Source organism: Lampetra fluviatilis, chromosome 43 (assembly GCF_964198595.1).
Source record: "Lampetra fluviatilis chromosome 43, kcLamFluv1.1, whole genome shotgun sequence".
NCBI classification, from domain to species: Eukaryota; Metazoa; Chordata; class Hyperoartia; order Petromyzontiformes; family Petromyzontidae; genus Lampetra; species Lampetra fluviatilis.
The window spans coordinates 4443950-4465084 of NC_136317.1; the positions used below are offsets into that span (position 1 = coordinate 4443950).

Sequence of the window (21135 nt, forward strand, 5' to 3'; positions counted from 1 at the left end):
ACCGCCAAAAGCTCCCAGCACCTCCACGGAAGCTCATTTCCGCGGCAGAGGACGGCCCCTTCGGACGAATTCCACCCCCTTGGCTGGCACCGCGCAACATCTAGCGGCACGAACCTCGCAAAACTTGAACGCCGTCGTCCGCCGAGCGAACGTGCATCCCTTCTGGCGCGTTCAAACCGCGCAAAAATATATAAAAGAGTTTTCGTTTGCGAAGTCATTTTCTGTTTTGCAGAGAGAAGGGGGAGAGGGGGCGGCTAGCGCGGGGGTCACAGCGTGTGCGTGCACAGAGAGCGACAGGCCATCTCTGTGAGCGGTGGGCGAGCGCGCTCACTTCTCCTGCGGGGCTTTGCGAGCCGCGCCGCTGCCTCCTTGCGGAGTTCGCCGAGCTGCAGACGAAGAGCGAGATGAAGTGGGAAAACGCTGCCTCTTAAATGCACATTTCCTGCACGCGCTTCGGATCTGGGGGGTGGTGGGAGGGGGCGGTGGGGTTGGCGGCGAATAAAATAAATATTGTCGGAACGTTTACATCGTGGCGGCCGGGCTGCGCGTTTTTTTTTGCGGTTGGGCCGTCCCGTGTAAAAACCTGCGTGCGATCCGGAATTCATTTGTTTGGTGTGCGGGGATGGCGGGGGTTGGCGGGGGGTAGGACCGGGATGATTTTTAAAAACTACCTTGAAGGTGGCAGCGTAATTAAAGTAATGGAGCACGCCTTAAAGTTACTTAATTAAAAGGAATTCCGGAGTGGCTCGCAGCCGCACGCAGTTGGCCGTTGGTGCTAAGCGAGTGGGATAGGAGAGTAATTACCGGCGGTGTTGCGGGCACAAATGCGTAGGCGCGCACACGCGCACACATTCATCACACACCACATCTTCTCAATAAGCCCTCTCACACACCGTTAAAGTGGACTTACTTTTGTATGTGTTTCATGCCTTGATAATATGCAATATATTTATTGTTAAATGATGTGTATTTATATGAAAGCTGGTATTGCATATGTAAAAGCGAATATATTTTTAAAGATATATTTTCTACTGAAATGGTCATTGAGGCTGCGCTCCATCTCTTTTTATACAGCCCAGGATCGTTGGAGGAAATTGCACAATTCTGCGGCAGGCGCGAGTCTCCATCGGATCGACCACTGCTGCGCCTCCCCATCTAATGGTACTCGTGTGACTTACCCCAGGGGGATGATGATTTTAAATTCACGACTTCCCGATTGCGAGCCGCTCCCTGACTCGCCCTGCCTCAGGGCCTCATGCGCGCACGTAACACGCGTGTGCCATACATGTCAATTATTCGCAGTGGGCGTTCACGCGGGACGCGCACGCGCGGAGAGCGGGCTGGTGTTGAACGCACGCCGCACGAGCGTGCAATATTTATCCACGGGGCGATCCGTGCGCGGAAGGGAGAATGCGAGGACGATGGATGACCCGGGGGTAATTGTCCGGCTGAGAGAGAAGGGAAGAAAACACCCGTCGAGAATGTGTTTAAAAAATATATATATTCACAGAAATACAACGAGGAATGCGTAGAATTGGCTAAATTTATTGGCGGCGGAGCCCGGGGTCACCTGAAACCAATTGTGTGATTTTTGCGCCTTTATTTATGTCGCGGTGCGGACGGGGAGGGAGGGAGGGAGCCGTGTCGGGGTGTAATGTAAGCAGCTGCAATTGTGACGGATGTGTCCGGCGCAGTCAAAAAGCACAAAGAAACAAAATATGTCCCTATTACGCTATTTAAGTGCACCGTGGCCTCGCTCGCAGCGTCCCCAGCCCGTGTCTCATCGCCCCGCGTTTGCTTGTTTAAGGCTAATTTAACTTCGGAGGTTGGGGTGGGTGGGTGTGGGGGGGTTAAGGGGGTTAAGGGGGTGGGGAACATGGGTTGTGAAAAATAAAAAATATATTTTTCCGCATCTCTAAACGAGTCGGGGCATTAACGAGACCCGGAGCAATGAGTGGCTGAGCACAGACCTCCCTCTCCACCTCCCCCCCGACACCACTTCCCCCACCTCGCCCCCCCACCCCCTTCCTCCCGCGAGGGTGCACGCAGGCCGCGGTGACTCTTTCTTCGTTCCGGCGCCGTTTGGGGGAGGGGACGGGGGACGAGAGGGGGGGGGGGGGTCCGGCACCGCGCGGGGATCCGGCCGGAAAAATTTGCAACCGTGTGAAGTTTTCTTTCGAGGCGGAGGAGCGGGGAGGGCAGCGGGGGAGGTGGTGGTGGGGGGGGGGGGAGACCAGGGGAGGGGGGAGGAATGGGAGAGCAGAGGAGTTGGGGGGGAGATCAGTGGAGGGGAGGGGAGAGGTGAGGCGAGGGAGAGGAGGGGAGGAGAGGGGCGAGGAGGGAGGAGAGGGGAGAGGGGGGAGGTGTAGAGGAGAGGCGGGAGGGAGGAGAGAGCTGGTGAAGGGAGGACAGGGGAGGGGAAGGTAGGGGAGGGGATGCGGTGATTCGGTGTAGCGAGGGGTCGGTGGCGTGAAGGGTGGGGGAGGCGGTTGTCGGGTTTGTCCCCAGCACGCCGGCCATGCCTCCCGGTCGACGGCGGTGCGATTGGGTCTCACCACGGGGCCCGGCCGTGCGTGGGCGTGCGGGCTCAAGCGTTTTGGCGACGCGCCGTCGGTTCCGCGCGCGGCCCTCCCCGCGTTCAGGGCCGCGCAGCGGCCGCGTCACCTCCACGCCCGCGCGTTGCGCACGAATCCCGCGAACTCAGGGGCCCGGCAGAGCTCGCCGTTGTACTCCAGGCCTGAAATGTATAAAGTTGTGTTTTTTGTTGGTTCGTTTAAATCGAGGCACACGTTCCATAGCCACCTTGTGTGCGCGTTTTGTTGAGGTCCCCCCACAAGGTGACGTGAACTTTGCCTGTCCCTTTTGTATGTTGCGATAAAAGAAGGGGCGAATTCATGCGCGTGGCCTCCTCAATGCAACGCTTAAACGAGGCTTTTGCAAGCTGGCTGGGGCCCAAATGTCTCTCAGTCAAGTGAGGCCCGCGGTACCAAGCTCACGCGAGAAAGACGCAAATGGCCTCGCAATCCGGAGCTTCCGAGTTAAATCCGTGGTCCGGGTGTTGACTCAACCCAACATCCCTCCGGGGTCGATAAAACGAATGCCGCTCTGCGAGCAAGGCAACGGCGGTTGTCGTTGTGGAGAGACTCGCGCCTGCCATAAGAATGAGGAATTTCCACCACTGGCTCAAGGCTGTAAACGGGACATGAGCACCAATGCTGCAATGCCCATTTAAGAGGAGAAGTCACCGTGAATTTTTAGATACAGCGCTTAATTCCTACAAAGTTGAGCAGGTATTGTTTTACAGCAAATGCATTCGTAACAGCCATGAATTTAACTTGATAAAACCAATGGGAAGGATTTATTTTCGTGTAATTTTCTCACAAATTTGCGTCCAGTCTTTTATCATCGCCAGCACAGATTGAGATAAAACAAATCCGTTCTGCTCCCTTCCAGAGAAATGCGTCGCTGTGCTTTGCATGACGGCCCAACGGAAGCGGACATCACAGAGCTACCTCCAAGACCTTCTTTTTCAGGTGACCTCCAGTCCACACGTCAGAGGGAGCTGCACGTTCCCGACGGCCCCGCCGTGCGAGAGTGACGCTCATCGCACGACATGGGAGGGAATGATTTATTTTCTTTAAAAAAAATACTACACACGCGTAACGCTGTTACGTTCGAGGCTCGTCTGCAATTGACGGGAGGTTTGTCGAACGCGTTTCGTTGGAAATCGGAGATAAAAATGTTTTGCTGCTGCCACCGTCGGCAGGCACGTGATGCGGCGCTGTTCTTGCGCCGGAGACGCCAAAAAAGGCTCCTGCGTCACATCCCATCGTTCGCACGTTTCACAGCCACGAGCGTCCACGCCAGTTCCATCCGGTTCTCCGTAATTGAGATGTTGCGCATATACGATGCGCGCGCGTGCGTGCGTGCGTGCGTATTTCGGTGCGATTCGGCTTGCTTGAGCGGGGGGCGACAGGGAGGAGGCTGGGGGGATGGTGGCGGCGGGCAGGCGGAGGTGGGTGAGAGGGCTCGGGTTGGACGGGTGGGTGTGCGAAGGAGCGCGTAGCAGAGCGGTACTGGGAGGAGACACGGGACGGATGGGGAGGGAGGGGGGAAGCGGGGAACGAGAGAGGAGAGAGCAGAGTGGGGGGCGTGGGGGCGGGGGGAAGGCGAGGCCGGGAGGAGGGGGAAGTGTGGAGAATTGACGCCTTCAGAGGAGGCTCGGTTAGAGATTCACTCATTAATCACCATGGCGACACCACGCTGCGCTGAGACCGTCAACAGCTTGTTCGGCCACGTTCCCACAATCCCACGGGTTGGGCATTAAACGCCCACCCCCTTGATTTACATGTCTCCCCGTTTGACAGCTTGACAGCTCAGCCGGAGAAATTTAGGATGGGCTGCAGCGCAAAAATTACACGCGGCTGGGAGCCCAAGCGCGGCCATACAAATCGTCGCACCTCCACGGCTCGCTCGATGTCGCTCGCCCACCGTCTGCATCGCCCCGCATACCCCCATGTTACGCTCGCTCTGCATTGCTCGCCCCGTGTTTTGCTCGCCCTGCACCCCGTGTTTCACCGACGACGGTGACGACGATGGGGGAGAGAGGGGCAGAGGCCTCGCTCAAGGTGCGGCTCGAAAACTTAGACTCAGCCGGGCGCCCGCGCCCCCTCCGACCGTGGGGGTTTTCAATCGCCAAAGACGCCCACGCTCAGATCGTTCCAGCCTGGCTTTCTGGAAAAGCCCCACGCTTAAAAATGCTGAATGCTGTTTGCCTCCGACGGGGGGGTCTGGCTGCAGGTGCGGTGTGGGTAGGGCCGGTCGAACCGTCGTGCCAATTACGGTGGACCGCCGGCCGGCTGGCCGGCCCCCGTCCTGCCAAATTAAAACGAAACGAGCGGAGCCTCCCGCTCCGAATCGCGTCGGTCCCCGCACAATGCCAGTGTGGCGACAATGCACAAAATGCCAATCACGCGACAACTGTGTTATTACAAATATATATAATAATAATTTGGCCGGAAAGCCGGCGTTCTACCCATCAGGCCTTCCTGGGTATTTATGCATAGCGACACAAAGAAGGTGCCCTCCGTCTGAGGAACGGCAGAACAATAGCTGCCGTCGTGGTAATTAAGACGTGGGGGCGGGGGTGGGAGGCAGGGGGGGGGGGTGTCGGGGGGGGGCCCATGGGGATTTGAGCAAAAGTCCCCTGGTGGTCCTTGAAACCCCCATCTGTAATGTTATGTTTGATCGTGACCTGCGATTTGCATTCAGAGCTCTTGACCCGTGTTGGCTGCTGGCTTTGACGATCGCGTTCCGCCGTTGAGAAATGTTTTCAAGCTTTCCCCCCGTGCGCTCCTTTTGTGGGCTTAACAGCCGCGCTGTCTTGAAGGGCCGATCTTGTCAGGGGGCTCAAAAGCCGGCGCTCCTCCGTTCCTTCCATGAATGGCACCAACGTCAGACAAGCGGAGCCACTCATTATTTTCTTTGCTCCGGGCGAGATGAAAGCCAAAGCAAAAAAAACCAAAGCCACGACCGGCGAAAAGGACTCTCCCATCTGGGCTCAATCTTGAGAACAATGTCACAGGGTCTTTAGCGTCCACTTTGAGAGCAGACAGCGAGCCTCGGTAAATTTCCAGCACAAGTGTATCCCGGTGGTTGGGGGGTGGGGTGGGGGGAGTCGAACCGTCGATTTCTCGGCTCGTTAGTTGAGCTGAGTGGACTTGTCGACGCCAGGCCACGCGCGAACTCAGGAGTGTCACCCGGTGGTTCAGGTGTCGGAGCCACTGAGCCGCCACCCCTGAGACACCTGAGTTTGAATCCTGGTTTTGCTGGCCTGTGAATGGTCGTCAAGTGGAGTGAGTTGAGTGTTTCCAGCCTGGCCACCAACGACTGTGCACAAAAAGCCACGACGTGAATTTGAGTTTTTCACTGAATTAAGGGATGAATTACATGTTTTGAGAATATATTATTTTGAAATGCTGGCAATCTACAAGGCCTAATTGAAGTGACCTCAGATGTAGTTCTGTGAAGTCTTCTTCCGGGCTCAATCTCCAACACGGTGATCGCTCTGCGATTTCCAAACGGATGTTTCTATATCTCTTGACATGATGACACGGATGGCGCAATTGAAAAATACATTGAATTTTTTTTATAACACTCGACCGCTCGGACAGCAGGGCCGGGGACGGAGCAGCAGGAGCAGTAGTGACGCCAGATTTTGGGCAGCAGCATCAGGCAGACGGGCGGTACTAACGATCACCTGGGAGGTGCGATTTTGACGACATCGCCTCGTGGCCAGTCTTGACGTCGTGAGCGAGCAGGTGGGCGGGCAGGTGAGGCGGGTATCGTCTCGGCTCGGCGGTCAGGGGTGAGGCTGACGTTACCGGGGTCGATCGCTCCGTCCGTGAACCTTTCACCAAAGTGTGCGTGCGGCCACCATCGAAAGCGAATCTCACCATCCTGGAAACTAAGGACACTGGGGATCGTGGTTTCAATTATACGAGTCCAGCCATCATCATCAGCAGCATCATCTTCAGGCACGAACTATCCACTGTTGGATGCCGACTCTAGCGACTCCTGCCACGCGTAACGATCAACCCGGCACGCGCGCTCGACTCCGTAGTTGGTCCACCTCGTCCGCCACCTCCCGGTGGAGGTCTCCCCACGGGCGCCACCACCGCCGTTCGGCGTGACGTCGGCCTTGCCCGAAGGCCCACGCACGCGGCCGCAGCGCCGGTGTTAGTTTATTGGGCCTGTGTTTAGCCGTCGAGATGAAAACAGAATGCGGCAAAAAAGCATCGCAACGTGTCCGTCAGTAACAACAGTGTGTGTGTGTGGCTTTAAAAGATATTTTTTTTAATATGATAGGTGACGTTTCTGGCAATGGGCCCGTCTTCATAAAAAAAAAATCTGACTTCATATATGTATCTAGATAGGATTTCCCGTAGGGTGGAGGAGGTTTCACGACACATTTTCTTTTTTTTTACACGACCTAACCCTAAAACCCGGAGGTATCTGTCACTTTGTTGTCACTCGGTGTGGGCCGGACACCACACGGTAGAGGGGGGTGGGTGGTAGGGGACCATTCCGAACTACCGTGAGATTATTATATTTTTCTCCGCGAATGCGCAGCGGCTCGTTACGTAGGCCCACGAGATGGCGGCTCGGCCGCGTCGTGCGGCGGATCACGCGCACGCGCGTGTAACCGCACGCACGCTCGCTCGCTCGCGTCTCTCTCCACGTTGCTGTTCTTGCCACGGACGTGAGGGGGAGATGCATGCACGCGTTCCAGCGGGGGCTCTTCGCAGCGCGACGGCAGCCCGAGGTTTTTTTTTTGCGTTCCCCCGACGCCACCGGCAGGCGCTCGCGGACTGAGCCGGCTTCGATGGCTACGACGAAGCCGTCGCTCCCTCCCTCCCTCCCGCGCCCTTGTCGTCAGTGTTTGTTTGGCGCTAATCCCTCCCGCTCGCTCGGCTGTTTGCAGAGCGGACTGGCGGCTTGAGCCGAGAGTTTGCTCATCCCATTCAGAGTAATAATGATAATTATCGTTACTCTTAGGTTTTTTCTCGGTAAAGTCACGGAGGTAAAAAATAAAATTAAATTTAATAAAAGTAAAAATCACGACTTTTCGGAGGCAACACAAGCTTCCGTCTTCAGGTGGAACCGTCACAGCACGATTGCTCTTTACTTGATACAGCTATCGTGCTGTGACGGTTCCACCTGAAGACGGAAGCTTGTGTTGCCTCCGAACATCGTGATTTTTATTTAACTTTTATTAATTTTAATTTTATTTTTTACCTACGTGACTTTACCGAAAAAAAACCCTAAGAGTATGAATCCTTGCAGTCACGAAAGCTTCAAATCTAGAAGTAATTATCATTCACAACCCTGTGGTGCTATCATGAAGATACTCACCCCTGCCAAAGGAATGTGGAATTTCCACCGCTGGTTCAGGGCACTAATTAAGGAATGAGCAGTGGCTCAATGCTAACTTGAACTGGGGATAATTTTGACTTTTCTTTTAATCCACTGCTGGATGAAGGCCTCCCCCACACCGTGTCATGCTGGTCAGGCAGGTTGGTGATGTGGGTTCATGAGCTACCCATGTTAGCAGTGGCCGGGAATCGAACTCGAGTCAATAGGATCACAGCACGAACCACGGCGCGCAGCCCATTGTCTCTTCCACATTGTGTTCAGCCACCACACTGGAGGTCATAACACTCACACACTCACCCACTCACACTCTCAACCACTCACCCACTCACTCACACACTCACCCACTCACACTCTCAACCACTCACCCACTCACTCACACACTCACCCACTCGCCGACTCACACTCTCAACCACTCACTCACTCATTTACCCACTTAACCACTCACTCACCCATTCACTCACTCACTCACCCACCCACCTACCTACTCACACACTCACTCACACACTCACCCACTCACACTCTCAACCACTCACCCACTCACTCATACACTCACCCACTCGCCGACTCACACTCTCAACCACTCACTCACTCATTTACCCACCTAACCACTCACTCACCCATTCACTCACTCACTCACTCACCCACCCACCTACCTACTCACACACTCACTCACACACTCACCCACTCACACTCTCAACCACTCACCCACTCACTCACACACTCACCCACTCGCCGACTCACACTCTCAACCACTCACTCATTTACCCACTTAACCACTCACTCACCCATTCACTCACTCACTCACTCACTTACCCACCCACCTACCTACTCACACACTCACTCACCTACCCACTCACACTCTCAACCACTCACACACTCACCCACTCACTCATTTACCCACTTAACCATTCACTCACCCATTCACTCACTCACTCACTTACCCACCCACCTACCTACTCACACAATCACTCACCTACCCACTCACAATCTCAACCACTCACCCACTCACTCATTTACCCACTTAACCACTCACTCACCCATTCACTCACTCACTTAACCACCCACCTACCTACTCACACACACACTCACTCACCTACCCACTCACACACTCAACCACTCACCCACTCACTCATTTACCCACTTAACCACTCACTCACCCATTCACTCACTCACTTACCCACCCACCTACTTACTCACACACACTCACTCACCTACCCACTCACACACTCACCCACTCACTACACTGCAAGCCACACCACTTCTGCTTCTTCCCTCCCTCTGCTCCACTTTGGAATTCCCTGCCGTGCCGTCTTCTTCCCGAGTTTTTATAATAAACAATCACGCTCACACTTCAAGGAACGTGCCGACTTGTGTTTCTTGCACCTTCACTTGAACTGTCCGTTTCTGGACACGTGGCATTGTGTTGGCCCTCGGGCCTGCACCCGGCAAAGTGTGATAATAAAATAACAACATATCTATAAAATAATATCATTAAAAATAAAAGATATGACCAATCAATCTGAATGGCAATGAGCACTGCGCTGGACATAATTTTTTTCCCCCCCAAAATGCAGGTCGCCAATTTTCGTGTTTGCCAATTTTGCGTTTCGTGTGAATCAACGTGCGCTTACGTGTCTTTGACTTGTGGACGGCTTATTTGATGCTCAGTGGAATACTGCCGACGTGTACATTTCGTCTGTCAACTTCAAATTGCCACCTTTTATAACAATAGGTTTTACCCTTTCTGGCAATAAAACAGGAGGTGTTTAGATGTTAAAACACCAAACGGAAACTTTTTTCAAGGAATCATGCCTGCATTAAACACACGCACTCGTGGTGAACATGCAAACGAAAACATGCTCTGATAACATATGCATTGTCTTTGAAACTGTTTGGTCCACACCAGAGACAGCTTTCTTTTGAGCCTCGTCTCAAACAGTGTTAGACCAGAGGACGTCAAATGGCGAACAGCACAACAACCTATTGCCACCTGTTTCTCAGGCCCCCATCGTGTATGATACTACCTACAACCTCTCTGCCCTCTCTCTCTCTGCTCTGAAGGAGGGCCATTGTTTGAAATATCGGCCTGCCATGTTCTCTTAAAGGGAGTGTGAAAGATGCGGCCATTTTTTGTTGTTGCTCCATCATCATCATCCATCTTTCCACGGTCGATAAAACAAGCACACTTTGCGCTATGTTCGCAGCAGTTGTCCGACAAAATAGACTTGTCGCTGTCATAGGAATGTGGAATTTTCACCACGAGCTCGGCCCCTTCACCCCCCAAAGGCTCACGTGACACATCTCTCACAGGTCGAACGGGTAAAGGTGCAGCCACCGCAAGCGCTTTGCTAACGCCGCTGTTGGCCGAAGCTTCCCCCCCCACTAAAGGACGCTTCGTAGAGAGCCCCCCCCCACCTCCTCTAGAGCACATTTGGCCTCCTCTACCACGCCGGCCAGATGTGTTGAAACGGGGTGGGAAAGCGCCCACACTTTACCCCGTCGCACGTGACGGCTGGCTCGGCGGAGGCGGCGGTGGTTCAAACGAACTCGCCCGTTGCTCCGCGTGCCGCGTGGAGAGATGGAGGCGACCACCGGCTTGCAGAATGTGAATGTTTATTGTTGCCGGAGGAGGAATCCGATGAGCCGTGAAGCTCTTTTTCACACATGTCCAGTAGGGGCGTCGGGGTCAGAGCGTTGCAGCAACAAAGCAATTCGCAAACGCGATAGGAGTGCAAAGTACAGGACAGAGAGGTAAATAAATCACTTAAAAAAATATATGCATATGAAACTAAACTAACTTTTGTTGTATCTTACCGAGTAAAGCCCACTGAGGTATTAACTTAATTATCAGAAGCCACAAAGTGGGCCGATCATCACGTGCTGAGCGTCACACCACCGTGGCAGCCGTGGCAGCAGCAGCAGCAGCAGCATCCCCTGGCTCTCGGTAAGCGGAGTTTTGTATTTGTTTGACCCACGAACAAAGACGAAACTCCGCTCTCTGCTCAGCCACGGCAAGGCAGACGCAGTGTCTCTTCTGCTGCAACTGTCACGGTGGCTAGGAGATGTTAACTACCTCGCCCGGTGTACAGGAGGTCGTGATTCGATCCCGACCCTGACGCCGGTGTGTTTGGATTTTGCGTTTTCTCCCCCGTGGTCTCGTGGATTTCTCTCCGGGGCCTCGGGTTTTTACCCTCCACATTTAGAAATGACATGCATTTAGAGTATTAGGCTGCTACACCTTTCCACGCGATAAGCCACTTAGTTGAGCGATGACCTGGTAAAATAAAAATAGTTTTGTTTAGTCTCGGCTCCGCAGGTTACACGGGTCTTCGGGGCCAACCTTCACACCGCGACATAAATCCCACACCTCCGATTAGCACGCTTGGCTATGTACAACCCCCCCGCCCGCACTGCAAGGGCCTTCGTCGCCGATATGAAAACCGGCGTTTTTATGCCGGAACGCTCCCGGAAGTCGCCTGCCCGGACTTCGTCCACAATCGCCGTGGCCTCTGAGTTGTGAGTCGCTCGCAACTCAAGGGCCACGGCGGTCGCGTTATCTTAACCCCCCCCGCCAACCCCGCCACCCCACCGTGTTCCCAGCCACAGTGGCAACCGCTGCCTTTACGCGGAAATACAAATAAAACACTGGCAACAGGGAGCGTGAGTGCGTGAGAGAGAGAACGGGGGAGACACAGAGAGGGAGAGCGGGAGAAGATATTCATAAAAGAAGTATTGTCTGCGGGGAAAAAGCCAGATTTAGCCGAGTGTGGCCACGGCCTCGCGGGACATCGCCGCTCCGTGCCGCGCGGCGGGCATTAAGTATTCACAAGCAGCCGGGATCGGTGGCCGCTGCGGCCGCTGCGGCGGTGGCGGCGGCGGTGGCGGTGCGCTGATGTAGCACTGTCTGCAGGCGAGCGGTTAATAACGGCGGCGGTGGGCCTGTCCGCATGCAGCGCTGTCGCCCCTGGGTGCACGGAGCGTCCCGACGCCGCCTCGCCCTCGTTGGGGCACGGGCCCCTCCGTCCGTCCGTCCGTGCCCGCCGCTCGCCACCGGGTGGACTTTGCGATGCGAGGAGGCAAGTTTCACCCTCCCCTCCCTTCCCTCCCTCCCTCTTTGCAACCTCCTCAGAGAAGCTCCTCGTCATGAACTTCAGGAAGTTCAGCTTTGGTCTCAAGCAAGCCTCTGACGATGGTGATGAGACACTGAATGGCGAAACCGGTCCAGAGTTTCGCTTGGTTCAGACGTGGTTCAGTGGTGGTTCAGAGGTAGTTCAGAGGTGGTTCAGAGGTGGTTCAGTGGTGGTTCAGTGGTGGTTCAGTGGTGGTTCAGAGGTGGTTTAGAGGTGGTTCAGTGGTGGTTCAGAGGTGGTTCAGAGGTGGTTCAGAGGTGGTTCAGTGGTGGTTCAGAGGTGGTTCAGTGGTGGTTCAGAGGTGGTTCAGAGGTGGTTCAGCGGTGGTTCAGTGGTGGTTCAGAGGTGGTTCAGTGGTGGTTCAGTGGTGGTTCAGAGGTGGTTCAGAGGTGGTTCAGAGGTGGTTCAGTAGTGGTTCAGAGGTGGTTCAATGGTGGTTCAGAGGTGGTTCAGTGGTGGTTCAGTGGTGGTTCAGAGGTGGTTCAGTGGTGGTTCAGTAGTGGTTCAGTGGTGGTTCAGTGGTGGTTCAGAGGTGGTTCAGAGGTGGTTCAGAGGTGGTTCAGAGGTGGTTCAGTGGTGGTTCAGTGGTGGTTCAGAGGTGGTTCAGAGGTGGTTCAGAGGTGGTTCAGTGGTGGTTCAGTGGTGGTTCAGAGGTGGTTCAGAGGTGGTTCATTGGTGGTTCAGTGGTGGTTCAGTGGTGGTTCAGAGGTGGTTCAGTGGTGGTTCAGTGGTGGTTCTGTGGTGGTTCAGAGGTGGTTCAGAGGTGGTTCAGAGGTGGTTCAGAGGTGGTTCAGAGGTGGTTCAGAGGTGGTTCAGTGGTGGTTCAGAGGTGGTTCAATGGTGGTTCAGAGGTGGTTCAGTGGTGGTTCAGTGGTGGTTCAGTGGTGGTTCAGAGGTGGTTCAGCGGTGGTTCAGTGGTGGTTCAGAGGTGGTTCAGTGGTGGTTCAGTGGTGGTTCAGAGGTGGTTCAGAGGTGGTTCAGAGGTGGTTCAGTGGTGGTTCAGAGGTGGTTCAATGGTGGTTCAGAGGTGGTTCAGTGGTGGTTCAGTGGTGGTTCAGAGGTGGTTCAGTGGTGGTTCAGTGGTGGTTCAGTGGTGGTTCAGTGGTGGTTCAGAGGTGGTTCAGAGGTGGTTCAGAGGTGGTTCAGAGGTGGTTCAGTGGTGGTTCAGTGGTGGTTCAGAGGTGGTTCAGAGGTGGTTCAGAGGTGGTTCAGTGGTGGTTCAGTGGTGGTTCAGAGGTGGTTCAGAGGTGGTTCATTGGTGGTTCAGTGGTGGTTCAGTGGTGGTTCAGAGGTGGTTCAGTGGTGGTTCAGTGGTGGTTCAGAGGTGGTTCAGAAGTGGTTCAGAGGTGGTTCAGTGGTGGTTCTGTGGTGGTTCAGAGGTGGTTCAGAGGTGGTTCAGTGGTGGTTCAGTGGTGGTTCAGAGGTGGTTCAGAGGTGGTTCAGAGGTGGTTCAGTGGTGGTTCAGAGGTGGTTCAGTGGTGGTTCAGTGGTGGTTCAGAGGTGGTTCAGTGGTGGTTCAGCGGTGGTTCAGCGGTGGTTCAGCGGTGGTTCAGAGGTGGTTCAGAGGTGTTTCAGTGGTGGTTCAGAGGTGGTTCAGAGGTGGTTCAGTGGTGGTTCAGTGGTGGTTCAGTGGTGGTTCAGAGGTGGTTCAGAGGTGGTTCAGTGGTGGTTCAGTGGTGGTTCAGTGGTGGTTCAGAGGTGGTTCAGTGGTGGTTCAGAGGTGGTTCAGTGGTGGTTCAGTCGTGGTTCAGTCGTGGTTCAGTGGTGGTTCAGTGGTGGTTCAGTGGTGGTTCAGCGGTGGTTCAGAGGTGGTTTAGTGGTGGTTCAGTGGTGGTTCAGTGGTGGTTCAGTCGTGGTTCAGAGGTGGTTCAGTGGTGGTTCAGTGGTGGTTCAGTGGTGGTTCAGAGGTGGTTCAGTGGTGGTTCTGCGGTGGTTCAGCGGTGGTTCAGTCGTGGTTCAGTGGTGGTTCAGTGGTGGTTCAGAGGTGGTTCAGTGGTGGTTCAGAGGTGGTTCAGAGGTGGTTCAGTGGTGGTTCAGAGGTGGTTCAGTGGTGGTTCAGTGGTGGTTCAGAGATGGTTCAGAGGTGGTTCAGTGGTGTTTCAGAGGTGTTTCAGAGGTGGTTCAGTCGTGGTTCACAGGTGGTTCATAAGTGGTTCAGTGGTGGTTCAGTGGTGGTTCAGTGGTGGTTCAGAGGTGGTTCAGAGGTGGTTCAGTGGTGGTTCAGTGGTGGTTAAGAGGTGGTTCAGAGGTGGTTCAGTGGTCGAGCGAACGCCTCGCAATCCGGAGCTTGTCAGTTAAATTCGTGGTGGGGGCGTTGACTCAACCCATCATCCCTCCGAGGGTCGATAAAACGAACACCGCTTTGTGAGCAAGTCAACGGCGGTTATCCTATGGATAGACTCGCCCCGCCATGAGAATGTGGAATTTCCATCACTGGCTCAGGGCTGTGGTCAGGAGATGAGAACCAACAAAACAACCTCTGGGCAGGAAGTCACTTTTTTTTTACTCAAGAGCAGTGGTTCTCAAAGTGTGGTTCCAGACGGTTCTCCATGAGGGCCCACGGTGGCTGTGATGCAAACGCAGCTTGATCCGACGACGTTTAGTTTTCGTTTTGTTGGGGAAGTTAATTCATATTTTATTCATGATGTTTAATCAAACAAAACATTTAGTTACGTAAACTTCCCTGATTATACTACCCTAACTCTTGAGATCTAAATGCCCCCCGCCTCCCTCCCCCCCATATAATAAAAACCTTACAGCGGCATGAAAAACAAGTGTTCATGTTCCGACAAGGTGAATAATAATTTTGTATTTGTGGTATTTCGAGAGTGAAAAGCGAATGCGTTTTGTCACCACGAGTATGGGAGGAGGGGGGCATCCAGCAGAAATGTGCATCGTCTGAGTGCTCCCCGGTTTAAATTAAGTAATGTTGGTTTGACTCCACTCCCTCGCTGCCATTGATCTGTCATTAATTGCCACCGGCAGTCAGCATGCACAGAGTTTTTTTTCTTTCCGGGTTAGATAGCGCAATTATAAATGTGTCGTTAAACCCCCCACCACCCGACACAGCCGATTAGTAAGGGGTTTGTCACGTAAACGACAACGTGCCCGATTCGCGACGGGGTTCAGCACTCACCGCTTGTCTGTGTTGAAGGCCTAAAAGCCACAGCAGCGTTTGCAATTTGAGTGGCCACCGACGTTTCGTCATGTGACAAGCACCAAGGTTACACTATGAGACATCTCCTTTACCAGTGGCAAAATATAGTATTAGGTTTTTACCCTTTAAACTGGTACAAAACTGACACCTTTATACAAGGCATCATGTTAGCAATAACCGCAACACAAGCAGTCAAAATGCAAATAAAAATAAACAACTCTGATGATGGTAATGATATGCACTGTCCTTGAAGTTGATTGGTCCACACCCGAGACAGCTTTTCTTAGAGCCTAGTCTCCATTGGTGTTGGACCACATGATGACGCCAAAAGGCGTACAACTCATCTGGTCCAACACCAATGGAGACTAGGCTCTAAGCAAAGCTGTCTCGGGTGTGGACCAATCAACTTCAAGGACAGTGAATATCATTATCATTATCAGAGTTGTTTCTTTTTGTTTGCATTTTGACTGCTTGTGTTGCGGTTATTGCAAACATGATGCCTTGTATAAAGGTGTCAGTTTTGTACCAGTTGAAAGAGTAAAAACCTACTACTACAAGCACCAAGTTGTGGAGAAGTTCCCTTCTCATGTTTCGGCTCTCAAATGGAGGAGGGGATGAGTGTGGTGCGCTCACTTGCCCTGACCGTCGCGCGATATCACTTTTAGTTTCACGGTCACGATAATTATCCACTTTCAAGATACGGCGATTATCGCGATTATCATCATCATCATCAGTATTTGTTTTCCCCAACGAGTTCGCGAATTGTGTTTTGCATTTGTATTGAATTGTTCGTTGTGTTTTGCTGTAATGTACCTCCGGCGCGATAAGACATTCACCGAACGGGTCTTCGACTGCACTGTGCTCAACGTAAGCCCGCCACGTGTCTTCTAATTATTGCAACCGATATATATTCATATACTTTAAACGTACTTTATATTTGTAATGCTTTCAATGCACCTGCCAATCAGGCGCGTGAGGAGTAAGCAAACGACCGAATGTGCTCCGCAATTGACGAACGTACCGTCAATCGCCTCCGATTAAACGCACTCGTTTTGACCGAAAACAAGCTCTTATATATTGCTAGTTTGTTTAACACGACTTTTAACGCGAGTCGAATTTTTTTTTCTCGCAAATAAATTTTTTTCGGGAATATTTCCGACAAGCGGCGATGGTTGCGAGGCCACCACTCATTTTGCAGAGGGCGGCCTTTTCCGTGAGTGACGTCGCACGCAGGCGGTACTTGATTTATCCGCCGTGCAGGCATGATGGGCCCGGGTTTATCCGTGGCCAGGGTTCGAAGGAGCGTGCGTGGTGGTGGTGGTGGTTACACATTGTTAAATGACATTGAAATTCCAGTTTTTGGACATTTGTTCCAAAACAATATTGTATGAAAACATATCTTTTGATGATTTCGCTTTGAAGAGGACTTTAGGTAAAGAAAATATAATATTCAACTTTCATTAGTTTTATTTTAAAAAATGTGCAAACCAAGTCAACACCTCCACAGAATTGGCAAAACATCCCAATGTAGCAGGACCCTCCTGAAAAGGAGTCTTGAGACTCACCGTCATCCGTGGTCAACCCACTGCCACATGAAGGCTTCCCTAAACTGCATCTCCTCCACGGCGGATGCCCCCTCGTCGGACGCGTTCCGTTCCTGGGCTGCCACTCCATTATTAGTCTCGACCATCGTCGTTTCGAGCAATGATGTGTGCTGCCCAAATTCGCACATGTTGAACTTCGTTTGCACCGTACATAGCCAACCGTGCTAATTGAAGGTGCGGGGGAAAGACAGCAAACGATGGGTCTCTTAAATTTCGATTTAAAGCGTCGTGAGAATTATTTTATTATGTTTTATTTTTATTATTTTATTATTTCCCTTCTACGTGACCTTACCGAAAGAACCAAGAATATGGGTCTCTTTGTAAGCCTTTGTACGGTGAACTTCTTTCACACCGTATGTAGCCAATCGTGCTAATTGGTGGTGCAGGGGAAAGGACAACAAACTCTATGGGTCTCTGTGGGAGTCTATGTATGCCTGTTGAACTTCTTTCGCACCCTACGAAGCCAACCGGTCTAATCGGAAGTTCGGGAAATAATAAGATGAATAATAACAGTGGTAATAATCGGTGAAAGTGAAAATAAATGTCTGTACTTGGTGGTTGATGGTGGTTAGGGTGGCGGCGGCAGGAGGAGTGGAGAGGTGTCCGGCACCTGCGAGCCTCTGCGGCTCGAGCCGCGATGTTGTGCCGCGTGAAGTGTAAATGGCCTAGCGGTCACGGCGAGGGCAGCTCTGGTAAATGGCGGTGCGTGCACGTGTGTGTGCATGTGTGCGTGTGTGCGTGCGCGTGTGTGCGTGCGTGCGTGCGTGTGTGCATGTGTGCGTGTGTGCGTGCGCGTGTGTGCATGTGTGCGTGCGTGTGTGCATGTGTGCGTGTGTGCGTGCGCATGTGTGCATGTGTGCGTGCGTGTGTGCGTGTGTGCGTGCGCGTGTGTGCATGTGTGCGTGTGTGCATGTGTGCGTGCGTGTGTGCATGTGTGCGTGTGTGCGTGCGCGTGTGTGCATGTGTGCGTGCGTGTGTGCATGTGTGCGTGTGTGCGTGTGTGCGTGCATGTGTGCGTGTGTGCGTGCGCGTGTGTGCATGTGTGCGTGCGTGTGTGCGTGTGTGCGTGCGTGTGTGCGTGCGCGTGTGTGCATGTGTGCGTGCGCGTGTGCGTGCGTGTGCAAGTGCTCGCACGCACGTGTTTGTGCATAAGCGCGTGTTTCTGCACGTGTGTGTGCGTGTACGTAGTGTAGCGGTTAGCGCTACGAACCAGGCGACCCGGGTTCGATTCCCGCTCACGGCCAACATCAGTGACGATTAACTGAACCGGTCCTGGGCCTCCCCTAGGTCGACTCAGCCTCAAATGAGTACCTGGTGTGGTGTGTAAACATCGCCACTGGGGAGACAAAGGCGGTCGGGCGTGGTGTTGGCCACCCACCCCCTCGTGTACCGTTCCGGCCTTCATAGGTGCTCGCTAACAGCACTTGCCCCAACAGTTTGTCAAGGCTACACGGGGGATCTTTGTCTTTGTGTCGCCGCTGGGGACACAAAGGCGGCCGGACGTGGCGTTGCTCACCCACCCCCTCGTGTGCCACAGTGCCGGCCTTCAAAGGCGCTGCTCGCAAACAGCACTTGCCCCAACGCAGCCTGCTGAAGGCTACACGGGGGATCTTTGTGTCTGCCGGGCTCCGTGCCTGCCGGGGAGAGCTGGGCTAGGCTCGCCGTCACGCAAACCAACGGGGTCCGTGTCTTTGTCTGTGTTTGTGTCTGTGTCCGTAGCTGTGTCTCAGTCTCTGTCCGTGTTCGTGCCTGTGTCTGTCTCTGTGTCTGTGGCCGTGTCCGTGTGTGTCTCTGTGTCTGTGGCCGTGTCCGTGTCTGTGTCTGTCTCTGTGTCTGTCTCTGTGTCTGTGGCTGTCTCTGTCTCTTTGTCTGTGCGTGTGGCTGTGCCCGTGGCTGTGTCTGACACGGAGCTGTTTTGGTGCTCGGTGGGGGGGGGGGGGCTCTGTGCAAGATCGGGGTGGGGGGGGAAGGGGGAGCAATAGTTAGTGACCCTACCGAGACAGAGGCAGGGAAGGGAAGATACATGGAGAGAGAATGAGAGAGAGTGAGCGACATACAGAGACAGGGAGGGAGAGAGACATGGATACAGAGGGGCAAACAGATACAAACATCGAGTAAAAAATTAAACATATTTCCCCAGGATTGTCCCTCGAGGTGGACCATCTCATTTGCAAGGGCGTCCCACGTGTCACACGACAAGCGCCTGCTACGCGTGTCATGTCACGTGAAGACGCGTAGCACACGTGCTACGGGCACACATGCTACGGGCACACGTGTTACGGGCACACGTGCTACGGGCACACGTGCTACGGGCACACGTGCTCCGGGCACACGTGCTACGGGCACACGTGCTACGGGCAGATGTGCTACGGGCACACGTGCTACGGGCACACGTGCTCCGGGCACACGTGCTCCGGGCACACGTGCTCCGGGCATACGTGCTACGTGCACACGTGCTACGGGCACACGTGCTACGGGCACACGTGCTACGGGCACACGCGCTACGGGCACACGTGCTACGGGCACACGCATATTGCAGTTGCATCGATTGCATTTAAGCGGAAAATATCACACCCAGTCAAAGGCATTAGTACAGATGCAAATAATTATACGGCTCACACCTCCAGTTCGTATCGAATGTACGCTTGGCTGCAACAGTTGCACAATGTCCCAACGGTGTTTGGAACAGCCTCCGCATTAACCTCGATCTCACTTGGCCTCTCCGCATCTCTGTCGCGCAGAAGGACCGCTGCCCGAAACGTTGCCCACTACGTTTTTACTTTTTCCTTTAGGGCCACGCGGTTGTTATCGGCATGCGTGCTCAACCCTTGTTCACGTCCGTGTAGCAGAGTCTCGGTGAGGGTGAGAGCGCAAGGCAGGAGGGAGCTCTGGGGTTGCCGACACGAATCCAACTCAAGGCACAATTGGAGGAGGTCACAACCGCGACGCAAGCCGTCAACATTTTCAAATGTCCTGAATGAACGGAGAGACGCGGTGAGAGAGAGAGAGAGGGAGAAAAAGAGGCACGCCCTGAGTAGGCCCAGACGGACACCGATGTAGGTAGATCGCGTCTAAATACGCAGAGGGACAGGCGTAGAACAGAGACCCTGCCACAGAAACCGGGGGGGGGGGGGGGGGGAGACGTGCGCATGAATAGACAGACACGGATGCGATTTTAGCGAGGTGCGGGAGCAGGGGGGGGGGATCCCTAAAATAATGGGGGGTCGCTAAAATAATGGGGGCCTTATGTCCGTACACATGTTGCGTGTCTGTTAGCACACGCCTGTTTAGTTCCTATGACAATGGCAGTCATGTGTTTGACTGACTATACAAACAGACATGTTTAGAGTCGATACTTTAAGCAGTTTAACGTGTTTCGTGGAGTACATAAATGTACGATAATAGTACATTTTTTGAGCACGCCAATTATTTGAGACGTTTCACGGGCATGTTTAGATTTACGAAAAATAGAATACGTTTGTAAATTCTTTGCAGGAATACGTTTTGTCAGTATCTTGCGTGTGATGTAATAAATAGACTTTAAAAAACACGTTGATATATATTTTTTATGTTACTTATCAGTCAAACTAAGGCTCAATATATATGATTTTTAAAGATCGCCTCTGCATGCGCTTGCAAAGAATAAAACTGTGCGAACCACCGCTGCCGAACCACGAACAGAAACATGTAAACGGAAACATTTACACTATGAGATCTCTTTTACCAGTGGCAAAATATAATGGTAGGTTTTTACCCTTTTAATAAAGGTGTCAGTTTTGTACCAGTTAAAAGGGTAAAAACCTACCATTATGTAAACGGAAACTCCAGCCAAAAACCATAAAAACTACGTTTCCCGTAAAAATAACTACATTGCCTAACGGTACAAGCGAACTTTGTGTTTGTTTTCATTCCTGCTCCCTCGCTGCTCTGAACAAGGACCGTCACCTGAAACGCCGCCCTTGATAGTCTCCGTTATCCCGCGTGCGCTAAGAACGACGTTCTTCGTGGTTCTTTCGGTAAAATCATAAAAATAAAACATAATAAAATAAATTAAGTAATACAAATAAAAATAATAAAATAAATAATTTTATTATGTTTTATTTTTATTATTTTATTATTTCTCTTCTACGTGACTTTACCGAAAGAACCAAGAAGATGAATCCCTGCAGTCACGAAAACTTTAAATGAAAAAAGAACGACGTTGCTGCCGGCGGCTTGGCCGTGTTTTTTGTTGGTTCTTGTTAGTTTATGTCTCGGTGAGATGGCCAAACAAATCCAGAAACGTTACAATGATAATCATCATCATCAT

The 21135-nt window shown here is 52.8% G+C and overlaps 1 long non-coding RNA gene across 2 annotated transcripts in view; it reads left to right on the forward strand.

Annotated features, from left to right (window-relative positions):
- The first annotated feature begins 236 nt into the window (after nucleotides 1-236).
- Nucleotides 237-21135, forward strand: part of LOC144947042 (uncharacterized) — a 109466-nt gene continuing 88567 nt past the window's right edge. The window contains exons 1-4 of one of the 2 annotated variants that reach the window (XR_013639966.1): nucleotides 237-409; nucleotides 1075-1161; nucleotides 3454-3533; nucleotides 17399-17757. This is a non-coding gene — a long non-coding RNA (uncharacterized LOC144947042). Of the gene's footprint in view, nucleotides 410-1074; nucleotides 1162-3453; nucleotides 3534-17398; nucleotides 17758-21135 lie in introns of those variants that run through there. The other variant, XR_013639965.1, reaches the window with a different exon arrangement.